Raw genomic sequence first — 20,109 nt, 5'->3', positions numbered from 1 at the left:
TTCCCTCTGGCAGGTGGGCTGTGTCTCCTGCGCCACAGGGGGTGCCGCTTCCCTCACGTGAGGCTACAAGACTCTGCAAAGACAAGGAGCCCGGCCAGCCCCTCACCCCAGGTACCGGTGCCTGGGCCGGGGGTGGCTGGGCGCAGAGCTTGGGAAGGGAAGTCTTGGACCACAGCACGCCTGCCCCCAGGCCACCCTCGGCCCGTTCCCAGCGCCCCGATGGATTTCAGCCTTCAGAAGCTGAGGAGCTGTTGGCTGCTGAGCCCTTGCAGGCACTCAGAGGCGGTTCAGGTCACCCCATGTTGGTGATGGCCAGGGTCTCGGGGACCAGAAGGGGACAAACTCCCTTCTGCCCAGGATCAGCATGGACCAGGCTTAGAGGGATGCTCTTAGGTCCTTGAGGTTTTACCTGGAACTCCTTGAGACACATTTCAGAAGACCCCCAAAGAGATCATCAGGAGCAGCTGAGAGGGCAAAGCCCTGAGTGAATTCTCGGCATAGGCATCCTGCTGCCAGCCTCTAGTGTCCCTCAGAGCCCAGAGCCACCACCAGACCCGCTGCCGGACTCAGGAGCCGGGCCTTCAGGGCAACCACAGTCTGATCCATACATACTTCTTCAGTCTTATTTATTTATTTGCTTCATCCAACAAATATTTATTGAGCACTTACTACTTGCCAAGCACTGTTCTAGGTTCTGCAGTGAAAAAAACAATAAAGTCCTTGAGTCCCTGTCCTCGTGATGATTACTTTTAAGTTGGGGGTGGGGGAGCAGGCAGAAAATATACCCCCCCAAAAAAAGACAATTTATGATATTGGTGATCAGTGCTATAAAAACTTTAAAGCAGGGTGAGGGGGCCAGGGAATACTGGGGGAGGGGGAGAGGTTACAACTTTACATACGAAGGTCTCTCGGGAAGAGTCCTGAAGGAAGTAAAGAAGCGTGCTTGGAAATATCTGGAGGAAGAGCATTCCAGGCAGCAGAAATAGCCAGTGCAAAGGCCCTGAGGCAGGAGTGTGCTGGGTGTCTTTGGAGAACTGTGGCTATAGTAGAGCAAAGGGGAGAGTAGCAGGAGGAACTAGCGGAATGGCAGATTCTGTCAGGCCTTAGCCCTTGTCCCGAGAAAAGGACTTAGGTGCACGTGGCTCTTCTGAGAGATGAACCAAGGAGCAGCCGTGAGGGAGTGGGGACAACAAGACAGGAAAGAAGACAAAGCCAACAGAAGGCGCATTATCAACTTCGCTGCTGCCATAGTCTTCCGACCTCCATCCATCCACCCACCCATCCATCCATCCTTTCACCGAGCAAATCATTCTTGAGCCTCTGCTATATACCAGGCACTGTGCTAGGCTCTGTCGATACAGTGAGAAAAAAACACACAAGTGCCTGGTATCGAGGAGCTTCAATGACAGAGTGGTGAGAGACAGATAATAACAAGCAAGCCAATAAGTAAACAAAATATCCTGCTCAACGCTTAGATCCAGACGAGTCCAGGTAACTTAATCATGAAAGGATTTAGGTGTTTATAAAAGCATGGCTCCTGAACTATGCCACCCCTGCACTAGCAAAATGACTCTGCCTGATTGGAGAAATTGAAACCATGACTGAGCAGCAAGGGAGTCTGGGAAGGGTAAGTTTTAAATTTCTGGCCTTTGCATGTTAGGTGTGGGATTGGTGGAGGGGCCGAACAGTCAGTCCACAAGGGCAGATGACTTGTGTGGTAGCGAACGAATGGGATGATGGGAGTGACTGGGGTCCTTTAAAGAGGAGAGTGAGGGACGTCCTCTTTGAGGAGGCATTCAGGTAGAATCCTCAGCATCCTTTTCACTACAAATGACTAACTTAAACCGTATCTCACTCTCCTTACCAGTGACCGTTTTAGGGCTGAGCATCCCTCCTGGATGCTCATGTGCACCTCTTCAAATCCTCTTGGCCACACCTAGTTTATATTCCATCCATTGCTGCAATGACCCTGCTCAGCACAGTCCCTGACCAAGTTCAGGTATAGGTACAGGTGTACCAAGTTCAGGTGCAGGTATGACCTGATGGTGCTTTGCCCTAGGCCTGCACCATGTGTTTTTTACCCTCTGTCCCGATTCTCTCTGTTGCTGTCGTGACTTAGAATATAGGACCCCACAGAATGCCCACGCCAGAGCAACCTGGAAGTATGGGGAGAGTTCACTCCTTAGGGTGAACCGTTGGCCAATGTGGGGTGGCAGCCACAGAAAGATGCTTTTCCCATTTTCCCCTTTTCCTGAGACACATTTCACGTGGCTTCTCTGGGATCCCGTGAGGTACAGCATCTGGTCCCTTGTAGTGGTGGACAAGCCCACACCGCTCACCAACTCCTCCTGAGAACAGAACTTTTGACCTGCTCTCCTCCAAGCCATCTGGCTCTTGACCTGCTGCTCAACTCTGCCCAGCACAATCACGAGGAAGATCAGGCCTACGTACAACAATAAACCCTTTCCCTCCTATCCAGGTGCCCCCACTCACCATGCCCTACTCAGTGTACCCCAAGGGTTTGGTGTATCTCCCTGACTGCCACCCGTGGTAATATCCACCTGCCCTGTACTTTTCAGGACTTGGCTGTCATCCGCATGTTTTGAAGTCTTACTGGGGTCACTGCATTGGATTCTCACTTGCTCCCCTCACTCCTGCCTTGCTCCTTACACTATACTCCCTACCAAACAGCAGGAGTATTCTTGTTAAGAGAGAAATTTCAGGGGAATTCCCTGGTGGTCCAGTGGTTAGGACTCGGTGCTTTCACTGCTGGGGCCAGAGTTTGATGTATGGATCAGATTGATTCAGGGAACTAAGATCCTGCATGCTGCATGGTGCAACCAAAAACAAAAAAAAGATAGAAATTTCATCACCCTACATTGTTGAAAACACTTTAGTGGTTCCCAGTTGCTTTCAGAATAAAGTCAACCCCCTAACAGAACGTAATGGACATGATATTTTTTGGTACCCAGGGTTGATCCCCCAGAAAACCACGGCCTTGAGAAGTTCTTTGGGAGGGGCAGTAGCAGCCCCTCTAAACAGTCCTTGGTGGGGGCTGCTGGTGGGAAAAGCAGCAGTTGAAGTGGGCTTCCTTATTTCCGTGGGGATGTGTAGACCCTGGGGTGGGAGAAACCAAGTAGCAGCACATTCCAGAGGAAAGTGAGCATGGTTATTATAATGGGCGGGGCCAGTGGAGTTACCCAGATGACTGCCCTGCAGAGGCTGATGCGGCTAATTGATCATGGAGTCTCTAAAACCAAAATATATGAGCAGCCCTTCACTAAGTTCCTACTTGATCTGTATATCTGAAAAAACCTCCAGGTCTGATAAGCAGAGCTCTGACTTTAGCCACTTGGCTCTCCTGGTCAGAGTGGGAATTAAGGTGGATCAAGTAATAAATGGAGTTTGACTGGAATGACTTAACAGTAGTCGCCGTGGACCTCCAAAGCTATTTGTTTCCCTGCCCCTACTTCTATAGCTGGAATAGATATCCCAGCCATTGGCAGAACTACTGTACTGGCTCTTGGATTGGCAGAGTAAGGGATTTGATGAGGAGAGAAGTCAAATGAAAATCCCTCTCTATCAAAGTGATAAGCCAAAAGCAATATTGCACCCCCTGGGGGACTGAAGAGTTTGATGGTATCATCAAGGCCTTTAAAGATGCAACGTGGTGGCTTTATCACATTCCCACTTCACTCTCAGTTTGGCCAGTGGAGAAGGCAGATGGGTGTCAGGGAATGCCAGTGGGTTACTGTAAACATAATTATGTGGTAACACCAATTGCAGCTGCTATTTCAGATGTGGTATCGTCATTGGGGAAAATAAATACAGTCCCTGACACCTGGTATGCAGTTATTGATCTAGTGAATGCCTTTTTCTGTATTCCAAGAAGCAGAAAAGATCAGAAACCCTGCCTTTTTTTGGGGAGGGTCATCAGCGCACCTTTCCCATCTTGCCTCGGGACTTCATTATCTCTTTTGATGGCTCTTCGATCCTCAGACTTTGAACACTTCAAATGCCATGGAAATACAAAGGCCTGACATCTCAGTAAAAGTTTGGGGTCCAGTGTTCTGCACATGTCATGATCTTCCCTCCGAAGTAAAGCTCAGTTTACCCGACATCCGCTACCCCAAAAGAGGAGCCCCTGGAGACACACAGTTGGAAAAGGGAACAGCAATTTCCCCAAAGGAGCAGGGAGCAGAGGGGTGCTGGACATGCAAAACCAAGGGGAGCCTAGTCCACCCAGTCTCCCCTGTTAGGTCTGGCATGCCTTGCACGCAGGGACTGTGGCTCTTATTCTAGCGTCAGGCGCAGCTGCCATGTCAGTCAGTGGATTCTGAGTCCACCCCAGGTCCCCTGCTCCCACCTGGCACCCTGCCTTTGGATATTTGCATTGTGCCCTGTACTTTTTCTTCACAGCAGTCATCACAGTTGTAACCAGACATTTACTTATTGTATAGTTGATGACTGAATGCCTTTCCCTCACTAGATTATAACTTCCAGGGAGGCCGAGACCATGTCTGTCTTACCTTACTGTATCTCCTGGGCCTCGCCCAACGCCGGGTACACGTTAGGCATTCAGTGAATCTTGGGTGAATGAACGGCTAGTAGAGGGATCTAAGTGAAAGCCCCTGGCACAGAAGTGGGAAGAGGGGAGGGGAGCAGCAATACTGGCCGAGATCCCTGACCCCAGGGCTCCACTCAGCCCCAGTGCTTCCTGGGCAGCCTGGCAGCGGTGGCCGTCACGCCTGTGGGCAGGCAGTGGACGCCCGTCAGCTGCGAGGCAACCCAGAGGCCACAGCCTCCTTCCGATTGAGAGAAAGACAAACGAGGTCACCTTCACGGGTAGGGATTCATCCTAAGATTCATGGAAACCCCAAGGAAGAGTGGGAAAGCAGCTGAGGTAAAAACACTTGCATGAAATTCTGCCATGTGCTACAAGACGGTGGAACCTGGAAGACATTATTCTAAGTGAAAACTGCCAGACCAAAGCAAAACAAAACAAACCAAGAAAACATAGCATGACTCCACTTTTGTGAGGTCCCAGGAGGAGTCAAATTCATCGAGACAGAAAAAGAATGGTGGTTTCCAGGGGCTGGGAGGGGCGGGCGATGGAGAGTTAGTGTTTAATGGGTACAAGTTTCAGTTTGGGAAGATGAAAAATTTCTAGATTGTGGAGATGGTTGCACAACAGTGTGAATGAAAATACCGCTGAACTGTATGCTTAAAAATTGTTGAAGTCAATTTTCTGGGCTTTTTTTTTGTTTTTTTGCTTTTGGCTGTGCTGTAAGGCATGTGGGATCTTAGTTCCCTGACCAGGGATCGAACCCATGCCCCCTGCAGTGGAAGCGTGGAGGTCTTAACCACTGGCCTGCCAGGGAAGTCCCAAAGTCAATTTTCTGTTATGTATATTTCACCACAATTTAAAAATATGTTAAACAAACCCAGTCAATGAATCTGCTTACCCGAATGTGTTTCTGCAGAAATTCAGAAAATGCTGGCAAGAGGAAAGCCATGTTACAGGCCTTAAAAACACTGAAGTCATTAAGGCCCCTGAAAATGGCTAGAAGACATTTTAATGATGGGAAGCATTTTCATAAGACATGTGCTAATTTTTTAAAGCTTTGCTATAACTAGTGCTAACAACTTAGTGGAGTTGCCAAATGTTAGTAAAATCGCATATGTTTTTTTTTAGGACTATGGCAAAGAGTCTCAGGCCAAGGATGTCACTGAGGAGTACTTCAAATGCAAGAAATGATCAAATAAAAAAACTGGGCTCTTGTTCCTCAAAAAATAAATAAAATACAACACAATAAAATAAAAATACATTAAACAGTTTAAGAATGGTATCACATATAGTACTTGAGTCAAGAGCTTTTTATAAGATTTCAAAAGCCTAATATATGTCATATTCTTATAAACTGCAGCTCCAAGGCATGTTCAGTTAAATATCTTTTCTTAATAAACATGGAAAAACTAAAACACCACCACCACTCTGGACCCCAGCGATTTCAACACATCAGGTCACATGGAGACCTGGGGCAGCTTTGCAACATCTTTGGGAGAACAGATCAAGGTAGGTCACTTGCCTTCTCTGTGGGCACCCAGCCCTCGTGCTATTCAAGAGAGAAACTGATTTTTTTTGCCTCTATCGAATATTAGGAATTCATGTTGGACAGCAAGTCTCCTCAAACCACAGGCCTGTGACCAGAGCAAAAAAGCTGCCTTCACTTGCCAGGAATTGTAAATTGTACTAAGTGCATGTAGAAATTACTGTTTAAGGCCTGCTTTCCTTAAAACGGAGCTGTGTGATATTTAACATGGGTGACAAAACAATTCAGTGAGGGACCGAATAGACTTTTCAACAAATGATGCTGGGACAACTGAGTATCCACACACACAAAAATGAAATTAGACTCCTACCTCACACCATATGCAAAAACCAACTTAAAATGGGTCAGAGGACTTCCCTGGTGGTGCAGTGGTTAAGAATCCGCCTGCCAGTGCAGGGGACACGGGTTCGAGCCCTGGTCCGGGAAGATCCCACATGCCACGGAGCAGCTAAGCCCGTGCGCCACAACTACTGAGCCTGCGCTCTAGAGCCCTCGCGCTACAACTACTTAAGCCCACAACAAGGGAAGCAGCCACCGCAATGAGAAGCCCATGCACCACAATGAAGAGTAGCCCCTGCTCACTGCGACTAGAGAGAGCCCGCGTGCAGCAACGAAGACCCAACGCGGCCAAAATTAAATAAATAAATAAATATTAAAAAAAGAAAAAGGATCAGAGTCCTAAATGAAATAACTAAAACTATAAAACTCTGAGAAGAAAATATACGGGTAAATGTTCATGACCTTGGGTTAGACAAAGACTTCTTAGATATGACCAAAAGCTCAAGCAAGAGAACATAGATAAATTAGACTTCATCAAAATGTAAAACTTTTGTGCTTCAAAGGACACCATCAAGAAAGTGAAAAAATCCACAGAATGGGAGAAAATCTTTGCAAATCATATCTTTAATAAGGGACTTGTAGCTAGAATATATAAAGAACTCTTACAACTCAATAGTAAACTGACAAATAATCCAATTTTAAATGAGCAGGGTATCTGAGGAGACATTTCTCCAAAGGAGATATACAAATGGTTAATAAGCACATGAAAAGATGCTCAACGTCATTAGACATTAGGAAAATGCAAATCAAAACCACGATGAGGAATATATTTAATGCCACTGAATTATACACTTACAAATAGTTAAAATCATAAATATTATGTTACATACATTTTATCACAATAAGACAAACACCATGAGATACTACTTCACACCCACTAGACTAGCTGTTATAAATATGACAGATCATAGCAAGTGTTGGCAAGGATGTGGAGAATTGGAATCCTCATACATTGTTGGTAGGAATGTAAAAAGGTGCAGCCACGTTCAAAAACATTTCCTCAACACGTTAAACATAAAGTCACTGCACTACCCAGCAAGTCCACTCCTGGGTCTATACCCAAGAGAAATGAAAACATGTCCACACAAAAACCTGTACACAAATGTTCATAGCAGCATTAGTCACGATAGCTAAAAATTAGAAGCAACCCAAATATCCATGCACTGAATGGATAAGTAAAACGTAGTATAACCATACAATAGAATATTATTCAGCCATAAAAAAGGATGAATGGGCAATTCCCTGGTGGTCCAGTGGTTAGGACTCCGTGCTCTCACTGCTGAGGGCCCGAGTTTGAACCCTGGTCTGGTTGGGGAACTAAAATCCCACAAGCCACGCAGCACGGCCAAAAAAAATAGAAGTACTGATACATGCTACAACGTGGATGAACCTTGAAATTGTTATGCTAAGTGAAAGAAGCCAGTCACAAAGACGACGTATCTTATTATTCTATGTGAAATGCCCAGCATAGGCAATATTTATTGAGAAATAGAGTAGATTAGTGACTGCCTGGGAGGAAAGTGTGTGTGGGGGAGGGAATGACTGCTGATGACTAGGAGTCCTTCTATGGGGTGATGAAAATATTCCACTATTTTTTTAAAAAAAAAAAAATTTATTTATTTATTTATTTTTGGTTGTGTTGGGTCTTCGTCGCAGTGCGCGGGCTTCTCGTTGCGGTGGCTTCTCTTGTGGCGGAGCACGGGCTTTTGGCGCGTGGGCTTCAGTAGTTGTGGCACGCGGGCCCAGTCGTTGTGGTTCGAGGGCTCTAGAGCGTAGGCTCAGTAGCTGTGGCGCACGGGCTTAGTTGCTCCGCGGCATGTGGGATCTTCCCGGACCAGGGCTCGAACCCGTGTCCCCTGCATTGGCAGGCGGATTCTTAACTGTGCCACCAGGGAAGCCCAATATTCCACTATTTATTGTGGTGATTGTTGCACCACTCTGTGAAAATAGTAAAAACCATCAAATTGTACGCTTCAAAAGGATTAATTTATTGTATGTGAATTATATTTCAATAAATCTGTTTTGAAAGGTTGGTGGGGGTCCAAGGGCTGGGGCCAGAGGAAGGGTCGAGAAATGCCTGGTCTCTTCTTCCGTCCTCAGGGCAAATGTCTACTCTTTGTCTCCCTCTTCACCTTGCCTCCTGGGAACCTCATGCACCTGCATCTTGCCAACCTTTCGGAGGATATTGGGGCTGCCCATTGGGAACCGCCTTGAACACTCTTTGCTGAAAGGGACTCCTTGGGAACACCTTGGACATCCAAATTGCAGTGTGAAGTTGGGTTTCAGCTGATTCCGCCGACGATGTTGGAGTTGGTACTCGGGTGAGTTTACACCTTGGCTCTGCTGCTGACTTGCTGTGTCATCCAGTAAGTTCCTGACCTGCTTAGTGCCAAATGGGAACTGGAGTAAAGTGAGCCTGCCTCAGGATTCTCCTTGCTGTGGGAGCCTTTTTTTTTGTTTTGGCAAAATGATAGTAACTAACAATTGCACAGCCTTTTTTTAATTTTTTTACTTTTTTGTGGTATGCGGGCCTCCCTCTGTTGTGGCCTCTCCCGTTGCGGAGCACAGGCTCCGGACGCGCAGGCTCAGCGGCCATGGCTCACGGGCCCAGCCGCTCCGCGGCATGTGGGATCCTCCCGGACCGGGGCGCGAACCCGGTTCCCCTGCATCGGCAGGCGGACGCGCAACCACTGCGCCACCAGGGAAGCCCCTGCACAGCCTTTTTTACACACATGCCTTATCTTAGCTGACCCTGTGGAATAGATATGATCCCCAGTGCAGATGTGGAAAAGGAGGTACAGAGAGTTGGGTGAGTTTCCCAGAGCCATCCAGCTGGCACAGTGGCGCTGGGCCGAAGCCTTGGCCTTCGGCTTTTCTGACTCCAAATTCTGCGCTCATTCCTCTCCACGGGACTCCCTTGTGTTGACACTTTCTACTTCTAAAATGCCTACCTCGAGAAAAACAACTTTCACATTGGTCCCACCTCCTGTGTTTTCAGCCCTTGGAGACAGCCCCTCTGCGGCCGTCCCTCTCTGGCCATTTGCCTGCTCTAGGCCTCCTGCCCACTTCAGTTCTGCAGAGCATCTGGGCCCTGATTTCACCCAACTGAACAGGACTGGGCTGGCTCACCCTGTGACAGTGGGTGAATGTTTCCAGGAAGGACTGAGGTGGGGGTGGAATGAGAGCCCAGTTCTTTGTAAAAGAACTTTAATCCCCAGTCTTTGATTACGGCACACAGGGCCCTTCATGATCTGGCCTCTTCCCACCCCTATGCCCAGTGGGGTTCTTAAATAGCTCAGCGTTTCCAGAAAGCACCATGTGCTTCTACAACATTTGCACACCTTGACCCTTTAGATCTTTCTTCGCTTGTCCACCTCCGAAGCTGTTCTTCAAGATGTCCCAGAATGACCCTCTCCTTCAGGAAGCCCCCCACCCCACAGCTCCCTTCTGCTCCCTACCGCGTCCTCCATCAAACATCCAGCATGACGAACATCAGAGCAGATGCGGGTGCTGCCCGCCCCCGCCCCCCCGGCCCAGGTCGCTCCGCCAGGCTGCTGCACCCATCCTCCAGCTGCCGAGAGTGATGGCTCCAAGGCCTCGCAGCCACCCCAGCTGTCCTGTGTGGAGAATTGCGCTTGGCTGACAGGAGCCTCCTTGCCAGGGAGGTCACCACCCCCATAAGCCAGCAGCCAAAGTCTGAAAGGGGAGTAGAAAAGGCCAGTCCCTTTGACCCAAGGGTAACCATTCTGCGGTGCAGGTGTGTCCACCCCCCACCCCCACCCCCCGCCAGCACACACACGCCCTCTGGACCAGGTCCAGGCTAGACTGGCCTGAGGCTTCCTGCTCAGCAATGACCTTCTTCACTCCTCCCTCAGGGGTACCTTCCTTCAATAAACCCCAGATCCCTGCTATCACATTGCACTGTGATGAACAGTTTTCTTATTGTGTCCCAGACCACACTCTGTGGTCCCCAAAGGCAGGGATTTATTGCTCTGTTTTGGTGGCCTCACCTCCGAGTTGGGGACCTGACAGAGAGCACGTGCTCTGTGTTGAGCTCTGTCCAGGTTCTGAGCTTCTGTGCGTCCCGGTCTTCCCATCTCTGTCTCCCCCGATTCCTTTCCTCCAGGACCCTCTCCTAACTGGGCCTCCCTCCTCTCTTCCTCCCCCACCCGCCAAGTGCCAGATAGATCCCTGCCCCCCGTCCTGCCCCTTGCAACTTAAATTTGAAGGAAAGAGACTGGCAGAGCTGTAGAGTGGCTGGGGCCGGGGTGGGGGCAGCTACGCTCCTCCCCCGCCCCCACCCCCCACCGCACCCCCGGGGACTGGGCCGCAGGAGGCTGTTGGCAGAAAGCGTCCTCGGCCCCCGGTGGGCGGCTGCTCCAACTATCTGCTGCTCTGGATTCCCCCTCGCTTGCTCTCTGTGCTTCTTCACTTCATAAACGCGTTAGGAACCGAGGTGCTACCACTCTTTTTCATTCGTTCCCACCCACTCACAGCACCAACCCCTGTCACCAGAGGAATGTCTTGCCTCAGGCTTGCTAACTCTCCAGGCAGCATCCAGCTCACGTAGCAGCTGAGTGAGTGCGGCGTCAGCGGCCCAGGAAGGAGGGCACGCGCAGCTGATCGGATGGAGCAGGTGGGTCTCAGCAGAGGCCTCCTCCTGTTGCACAAAGCAGAGGAGCAGGGGCCAAATCCACCCCAGAGGCCTGCCCTGGGAGGGCTCATCTCACCTAATTCCCCTCAGTCAATCGTGCACTGTTTTTGCTGCCCCACCTCCATTCTCCTCATATCCCTCTGCAGCCCCAGCAGCCCCTGGGCTTCCAGCAGGTAACCTGTGGGGGGGGAGCGTAGCAACTGACCCCAGTAACCATGATGATTGGTCCAGGGCTGGGCAGGTGACCTGTCAGAGCCAATGAGAGGCATTGAGACTCAGGTTCAAAATTCTGGGACAAAGGTGGTCACTCTTTTTAGCTGGACTTGAAACTGGAGAGGATGGGGGGATTAGAGCTACTGGCTCCAGGTTGCTACCAGGTGAAACATGAGACTGAAGCCATCCCTATAGAAGAAAGAGAGAGAAATTATAAGAAACTGAGTCCTGACTATATCCTGGAGTCCTGAGTCCAGCCATACCTGAAGCTGCATTAATACAAGGACTTTTGGACTTCTGAACCTCAATATACTGCTTTACTTAAGTCAATCTGAGTTGAGTTTTTTGTCACTTTCTTGTTGAAAGAATTCTAATCAATACAGGTATTTGCTACCCTATTTAGCTAATTCTAAGATATACATTCTTTCTGATTGTGTCCTGATGGAGACACCATTGTTTGCAAATGTGAGAAACTGAGCACAGCTGCCTATATTGTCTTGTCTTCCTCTGATTTAGATACCCTGTTCATACTGCACGTACTGAATTTAGTGCTATTTAAAATATCTTCGAAAAGATCATAGCGTGATTCAGCATTTGGATAAAAAGTGATGATGCAGAAAGACAGGGATATGGAGCAACAGGGAGTGAAACTGATACCAGTGAAACAAAGTTTTCTCTTTGGAGAGATGACTACTCTTCTCTTACAAAGCAACAGCAAGTGTTTTGCAGAACCTAAGGCAGGAAGACAAACGAGGAGCAGGAGTTGTATTACATTTTGTTCCTAAACTGTGGGTAAAAAGATTGACTATCTACGTACACCAAGCAATGGAGCCTAAGGCGGGAGAAATTGCCAATCTCACAGAAGAAATGAGAGGAATCTCCAAGCCAGGAGAGTTGCGGTGACTGGTTTATGGCTTGTCCAAGACTATCATTAAGACGTTTTGTCACAACGCAATTGGTGTGTTTTCTTTCTTCGTGGTGCATCTTACAACCATTGGAATATGTTATTACTCCCATTTTGCAAATGTGCTGTTAAAGTCACTTGCTCAATGGTTGGACCTAGAGATTGTCATACTGAGTGAAGTAAGTCAGAGAAAGAAACATATCATATGCTATCACTTATATGTGGAATCTAAAAAAACGGTACAAGTGAACCTATTTACAAGACAGAAACTGAGTCACAGATGTAGAAAACAAACTTATGGTTACCAAGTGGGAGAGAGAGGGATAAATTGGGAGATTGGATTGACATATACACACTACTATATATAAAAGATAACTAATAAGAACCTACTGTATAGCACAGGGAGCTCTTCGGTGCTCTGTAATGACCTATATGGGAATGGAGTCTAGAAGAGAGCGCATATACGTATGTATGGCTGATTCACTTTGCTGTATAGCAGAAACTAACACAACACTGTAAATCAACTATACTCTAAAAAAAAAATTAATTTAAAAAATTTTAAAAATTAAAAATTAAATGCAAAATAAATAAATAAATAAAGTCACTTGCTCAAGGTCACAGGCTAGGTCTGAACACCATGGACCTGACTATTATGTTACACACACCCCCCACCCTGGGAGGGCCCAGGTTCCCACTGGTCAAGGAGGGTGTGGAACTGGGGACACTTCTGCCATCCCTGCCCTGCTGTCTGAGGGCCCTGGCCTAGGCTGGATGGCAGGAATGTAGAATCAGGTGGTTCCCCTGTCCTGGCCTTCAGTACTATTTGCTGAGTTCACTAGCTCAGCCCTAAGAAGGATCTCCTGCTCCCAGATGAATTTTTGTGTCTACAGTCTAAGTAGCACCAGTAGGCTGTGCCTGCCTTACCGACCAGGGTTCTTGGCCTTCCCCAATCAACAGAAATTGACTAGAGGCCACAAGAAGTTCAGGCAAGTCTTGATTGGGGCCCCTGCTTCGGGGGGGAGGGGGGAGTAAGAACTAACAACAGGTTCCCTTGCTTGCTCGCCCACTGGGAGGGGGAAAGCTTGTTTCTTATATGGGGTGAGGGTAGGGGTGTGTCCAGGGGCTGGGCCAGAGGGGTGGCTTAGGTGTTTTGCCCACCCCTTAGGTGGTGGTGTGTGGAGGGGCATGTGCGGTACCTTGCTCTTGCTCTCAACACCCTGTTTCTGCTCCAGGCTCTTCACAAGTGGCGGTGGGGTTTTTTGGTCTCTTTGTAACTTTTGGGTCCAGAATTTGCCCCAACCGCGCGTGCACACAGTTAGTTTTGGTCCCATACAATTTCTTTGTATTTTGTTGCTCCAGGAAAGGTGTGTCCAGGTGCAAGCATTGCAGCACTGCAGCAAAGGGTTCCAGGTCCCAGCAAAAGGTCCCAGGTCCCAGCCTGTCTCACTTGGATTGTACTTTTTTCCTCCTCAAAGCATTTTTGAACATCTTTGCATAAAACAAGATTTCAGTAGAGATAACATTGTCATTTTTCCTACACAGAGTAATAGGAACATTCCTACTAGAGTTATCTTTCTACTAAAGCCAATGGAAAAACAATAGATATGTGGGACTTCCCTGGCGGTCCAGTGGTTAAGACTCCCCACTTCCACTCCGGGGTAGGGGGTAGGTGGTGCGAGTTTGATCCCTGGTCGGGAACTATTATCCCGCATGCCACGTGGTGTGGCCAAAAGAAAAACCAATAGATGCTGTTTACCAAAGGGTAGCATGGATGGTGATTCAGTTTACAGACTCTGGAGTCAGACTTGAGCTCAAAGCCTGTTCTGCCACTTACTAGCTGTGTGACCCTGGGCAGGTCCCTTAGACTCTCTGTTTTCTCATTTGTAAAGTTAGGAAAATAACAGTAAGCAACAGCATCTACCTCATAGAGATGTTGTGAGGCTCAAATGAGATAATATATATAAAGCCCCAGAGCCTAGCACGCGTGCTAATTTATTTCACAACCCCGATGCAGCCCTGACCATGTACCAGCACTATTGTTTTCCTAGGACAATTCAGAGGACGGTTATGAGGATTAGATAAGTCAATATCTGTCAGGTATGAACCACATCTCCTAGACTCAGCATGGCCCAGTAATTCCTTACTTCCTTCTTAGCTCTTTTACACTTTTAAGAAGATACTTAGTATATTTTGCCCAGTGTTTTAAGCTATCTTTAGTGGCCATGTTGGTATGATTTTCCTAGTCCACCATGACCGGAAGTATAACATTGATTATTTATTGTCTTTCCCCATCCTCCACCTTGCCCTAAATAAAATGTAAGCTCCGTGAGGTAGAGGTTTTTGTCTTTGTTCTCGGATGAAACCCAAGTACCTAGACAAGCTTGTCTTGTAACAGGTGTTTCATGAATACTTGTTGAACCAGCAGAGAAAGGAACGGAATAAAACTGATTAGCACGTGGAGGGGTGGGGCCCGTAACTTGTAGAGGTTAGGCCTGGACCCGCAGAGAACTAACCAAGCACAGGCCAGGCGACCCGGTGTTGTGGCTTGGAGGTTGGACTGTGGTGCCCGGGCGTATGGGTTCCAGTCCACCTCTTCCATTTACTACCTGTGTGACCTTAATTACTTAGTCCTCCTCTGCCTCAGTTTCCAGCAACTCATTGAGGACTAACAATTTAACGTGTACAGCAAAGGGGTCAGCACCGTGCCCAGGGAGTGGCATGTGCTAAGCAAGCACTTGCCATTCTGAGGACAAAGGACAGCAATGTAGCAGCATCAGGCCCTTACAAAGTTCTTACTTCTCTTCCTAGTGCACACCTGGCTAAATGGTGTCTTCCTTTTTCAGGGAGGGGCAAACGCAGCACCTCATTCACTCCTCTTTCGGGGTTGACCGCGTGCAGTGCTGGGGAGACACACGTTGCAGGGCTCCTGCCCTGGGCTGGAACTCTGCCTCCTGCTGTGTCTCTTCCTGGTTAATCCTCCCAACACCAAGGAAGGCCATCTACCTAGAACATTCTGAGACAGCTCCCTTCCCATCTTCCCCTAGGAGCTAATCTCAAAGATTTTATGGGTCTGTGATACTGTTTTGGGTCCCTTTTTCCTGCAGTTCTAAAAGGCACTATTTGGGGTCAAGAGAGGTGCAGCAAGAGAGCTTATTCTGACTCTTTGGGAGAGAGAGAGAGAGAGAGAGACACTGTAAAATTTGAGGGCTGTCAAGTTTAAGGGCTTCTTCCTTATGAGTTTGGACAGAACTCTAAGAAGTGAGGTTTGATTTTGGAAGGAGTGTGTGTGTTTGCTTCAGAAGTTTTCTAGACAATGTGCACCTGAAATTCTCACACAGGTGGACTGAAAGCTAAGAGGAGACCTGACCTGAAAGGTACCCACCTGCTCTGGTCCATCCTTAGAGCCCTCCCAACCCCCCTTTCTCCCTAGACTATTCTGCAGGCTGCTGACTGCAAGTGCTTTTTATTATTTACTCAGTCAGTGAACAGATATTTACTGAGCACTTACTATGGACCAACTCAGACTTGGAGCAGTCTGCTGCTGGAAGGAGGGGGCATGGATCTCCGCAGAATTTCCTAAAAGACAGGTGGGGACTTGCTTTAGGGCAGTTGGGAAAAGCGCCTTTTGAGAGGAGACAGACTCTGGGTGATGAAATAAAATTCATATTTTAAGGCAAGAGAAGAAAAATGTAAACAAAGTTTTTCTCTGCTCGTTTGGGCCTCCTTCCTCCCCTCTAGTGTGCACTAGGCATCTGCATTATGTGTTAACCAGACCTTCCCCACAGCAGAAACACCACCCGCTAAGCCATCAAGATCAATTTTTCTTCTTCTGGCACCAGCCATGTAACTCTTTAGAAGATGACATTATTTCCTTACAACCTTATTAATGTTGCTAGTTCTATTATCTATATTCTGCCTATCTTACAAGATTATTTTTTCTTGTATTACCAAATGTGTGACTGAGCCTCCAATAAAGTAATGATCACCAGGTGACTTGGAACAATTGGCCAAATATATAGTTCTATAAGATCAATGATTGTCACAGTGTAACTCTAGCTATGGGAAGAAGCAACAAGAGGGAATTATTTCCTGGACCACAACAAACTAGTCAGACAGGTGGTTCAGAGGCTTTTGGTGACTGTCAACAGAGCCTAGTCCAGTAATAACACACTGAGTGGCCCGTCAATGAAATCCTCGCCCGGCCTGGGAATGAGCATTCCTGGTGCCATGGGACAAACTGGTCATGAAATGCCTCCCAAACCTTGACTGAAATTAATACTTAAAGGGAAAGGATTATAAAATAGAGCATGTTACCCACCATCCAGTTCTACAAGAATCAAGTCATTAGCCACTGCAGCTGCTGATATACAATACACCCTGCAAGGAATTCAGGGCGAAGATCAGGATGAGGCATTTTGTGTTCTGGGAAAACGGGCAGAACTGGCCCTCAGATAGTTAGATATTTTCAGGAGAAAATGTTAGGAACCCGGTTTCTTGCATCTTCTCATACTTAGAAAAGCACTAAAACCATTAACTAAGCCCTCTGTTCCCCGAGAAGAGTGGAAACCTGCCAGGATGTGTGCTTGATTGCATGCACCCCCTTTGTCAAAATCACAATATATACTGCCCCACCCCCCTTACCTCTTCAGAACAGTCCTCAGAGCTTTTTGAAAGACTCTCTCCTGCAGGGTTATAATCCTCAGGTTGGCTCCAATAAAATTCTCCATTTCTTTCCTAGGTTGGCCATTGATTAAGTTTTCATCCACCTGATGATGGGAAGTCAGATTAGGAGCTGGAGGTACCCCTGATGGGGGCCCTCTTGGGAAGATTCCATTACTTAAGCCCCTTCCCCTGGGACTCTGGAACAAAACCTCCTAACTCCCGGGTCACTGGGGTCTCTCTGTGCCTGGCAGGTTGAAGTAAATTTCAGGAGGCAAGGCCAGCCCTTGCCCCAGCTCCACAAAGCAACCACTCACCTCAGCTTCTCAGGAATGTGATTGTAATGAAAAAAATGTTTCCTGCTCTTCCAGTTCTACAAGGATCAAGCCATTAGCCAATGCAGCTGCTCAGCCCACAGACAGTGTGCCCAGAGGGGAATTCAGGATGGGGAAAAATGGGAAACATTCTGTGCTTTGGATATACGGGGCCCCTAGATAGTTAAGATACACAATTAAGAAAAATTTTCAGTGACCCCCAGATTCTTGCATCTTCCTATACATAGAAAAGCACTAGGGAGTTCCCTGGAGGTCCAGTGGAGGACTCGGAGAGCTTTCACTGCCTTGGCCCCAGGTTCAATCCCTGGCCCGGGGAACTAGGTAGGATCCCTCAAGCCACGTGGCCAAAAACAAAAGAGAAGAAAAGAACTAAAATCATCTACTTGGATGTCTTTCCTTTGTGATTAGCGGTAATCTTTTGATGCTTGACTACATGTTTTTTCCAGCAAAAAAATTTCCTCTATATCCTGGCTTCTTGCTTACCTCTTCAGAGCAATTCCTCAGAGCTGTCTGAGAGGCTGTCTCCCGGGCTATAGTCCTCAGAAAGGTCCCCAAATAAAACTTAACTCACAACTTCTACGTTGTGCCTTTTTCTTTCAGTAAACAGGGACATCACTGGAGATTCAAGGAGGGGTGACATCCCAGGATCCTCACTTCCCACTCCCCACCATGTTGCAGTGTAACCTGAAAATTCTTTTTGCCCAGGCACTTCGGAGAATTCTGACTGTCTCAGGTCTTCTGGGGGGCATGGGGGGAGGGGGTTCCCTTCTCCTCCACGTGAGTTTATCAGGGAATTGTTTTCCTGAACAAATAAACAGTGCTTCTCCCGAAAGGAATGCCAGTGAATATGGTTTCTCCAAGTCTTCACCATCGGATTTAGGCCACAGCGTTAGGTTCTTTATTGTAATTCTCGTTAATCATTCCAACCCTTCAGTAAAAGCTGAACACACTGTGGTGTGGGAAATAGACACAGGGTGAGAGATGGAAGCAAGAAGCTCTGGCCTGGAGCCTCTGGGAAGGAGGCAACGTGGCCCAGGAGTCCGGGCTCCGACCCACACCGAGGGGCAGGGTGGCCCCCAGCAGCGCTGGGAGTGAGGGGCACACACAGCGAAGACTCCGGAGACCTGAGTGAATGTCCACTCCCCCACTGTGAGTCAGAGGAAGCTGCCTCACAGCCCGGCAGAGGCTGAAGGCTGTGACAACAGGTATGTTTAGCCCTCATTTTACACAGGACAAGACTGACCTTCAGGGACACTCAGTAATTGACCTGAGGTCCCCTGGCCAGCAGGGCAGAGTCAGGCTGGAAACTACACCTGCCTTTCCACCAAGTTGCCCTGCCTCTCTGTTCTGAGTTTCCTGCAAAGTGTCTGTTTCCTTACTGCTCTCACCTGGCACGTTTGGTTCACCTGTAGGGAGCTGGTACCATGAGTGTCGTATGATCGATTAGCGTGACTCTTATCAGCATTTTTTCTGCTGCTGGTTTTTACCACACTCTGGTTTTCTGAGACTTGGGGAGCAGGGGGGCATCGAGTATCCCTGTCCATTCAAGCAAGACAAGATAATCGCTTGAGAATGAATCGGTAGAATAGCAGCCCTCACGGGCATCTAAAACATTACTTCAGAACACTGTCTTAGTCAGGTAGGACTTTGTAGGGAGAGGAACCAGTACAATGGGATTCCCCAACTCAGAGCACAAACAGACCTCCAGCTAATTGCTAGAGTCCTTACCCAGGCCCCCCCAGATTTGTGACTTGCCCCTGCTGCGAAGGGCTTCAGGCATGGCTCATCCAGAGATGTGAATGATGTCCTGAGGACCCTGTCTCTCTCTCTCCTCCACTTTTTGGTCCTGCTTGTCATTGTTGGGCTTTATTCCCAAGTCTTCCCTTGCAACCTGAGAACAAGATGGCCACTGGCAGCTCTAAGCCTACCTTGTCTTTATGGCTTATGAAGTTAGAGGAGAAGACGGAGCATCTTTTCTTTGCTTTTTTTTTTTTTTAAGTTACAATATTGCTTCTGTTTTTTATGTTTTGGTTTTTTGGCCGTGAGGCACATGGGATCTTAGCTCCCCTACCAGGGATTGAACCTGTAACCCCTGCATCGGAAGGCGAAGTCTTAACCACTGGACCGCCAGGGAAGTCCCCTAGAGCATCTTTTCTTAATGACTCTGGCAAGAGTTCCAGGGAGCACTCAGACTGGCCTGGTTTGGTTGCATCCCTCTTCCAGGGTCATGGAGTAGTTTGGCCAGAATTTGATTGTATTATATGAGCTCTTTGGGGTAAGGAGCAGGGCTCAGAGCCACTGAAAGCACGCAGACTGAAAAATATTTCTAAGGAATAGAAATAACCCCTTCTGGGGTTAATCCCCAGAAGGTCTACTGGGCTGACATCCACTTGACCTTCTGGGTATCACCCCCTGGCAACATGGATACTGTTGACCAACCTGTTTCAGTCAGACTGCTTCTGGCTTCAAAGAACATTACAAAATTCAAACAAGCCTATAAATGGTGAGGAAATGTATTTATTAGGCCACACAACTGAAAACCCAGCATCAGATCAGCCTCCAGTGGTGATATAATCAGCTGCTCAATAAAGCTGGTCAGGGAAATGACGGGTCATTTCAACAAATGGTGCTGGGACAATTGGACGTCCACACGCAAAAAAAATGAATGTAAATGCTTACCTCATGCCATGCGCAAAAATGGACTCAAAATGGATCATAGACACAAACGTAAGAACTAAAACTACAAAGCTTCTAAATGTACGAGAAAATCTTTGTAACCTTGATTTTAGGCAATGATTTCTTAGATATGACATCAAAAGCACAATCCATAAGAGAAAACTTATAAACTGGACTTCCTCAACATTAAAAAATTTTTCAAAAGGCACCGTTAGG

At 47.8% G+C, this 20,109-nt stretch overlaps 1 non-coding gene across 1 annotated transcript; it reads left to right on the top strand.

Annotated features, from left to right (window-relative positions):
- The first annotated feature begins 5,441 nt into the window (after nt 1-5,441).
- Nucleotides 5,442-5,571, top strand: LOC112065940 (small nucleolar RNA SNORA33). The gene has a single exon (XR_002892333.1). It is a non-coding gene; the product is annotated as a small nucleolar RNA SNORA33 (small nucleolar RNA).
- The last annotated feature ends 14,538 nt before the right edge of the window (nt 5,572-20,109 follow it).

This window comes from Physeter macrocephalus, chromosome 6 (genome assembly GCF_002837175.3).
Source record: "Physeter macrocephalus isolate SW-GA chromosome 6, ASM283717v5, whole genome shotgun sequence".
Taxonomy (NCBI): Eukaryota; Metazoa; Chordata; class Mammalia; order Artiodactyla; family Physeteridae; genus Physeter; species Physeter macrocephalus.
The sequence above is the reverse complement of the archived record's forward strand: the minus strand, read 5'-3'. Positions and strand labels throughout refer to the sequence as shown.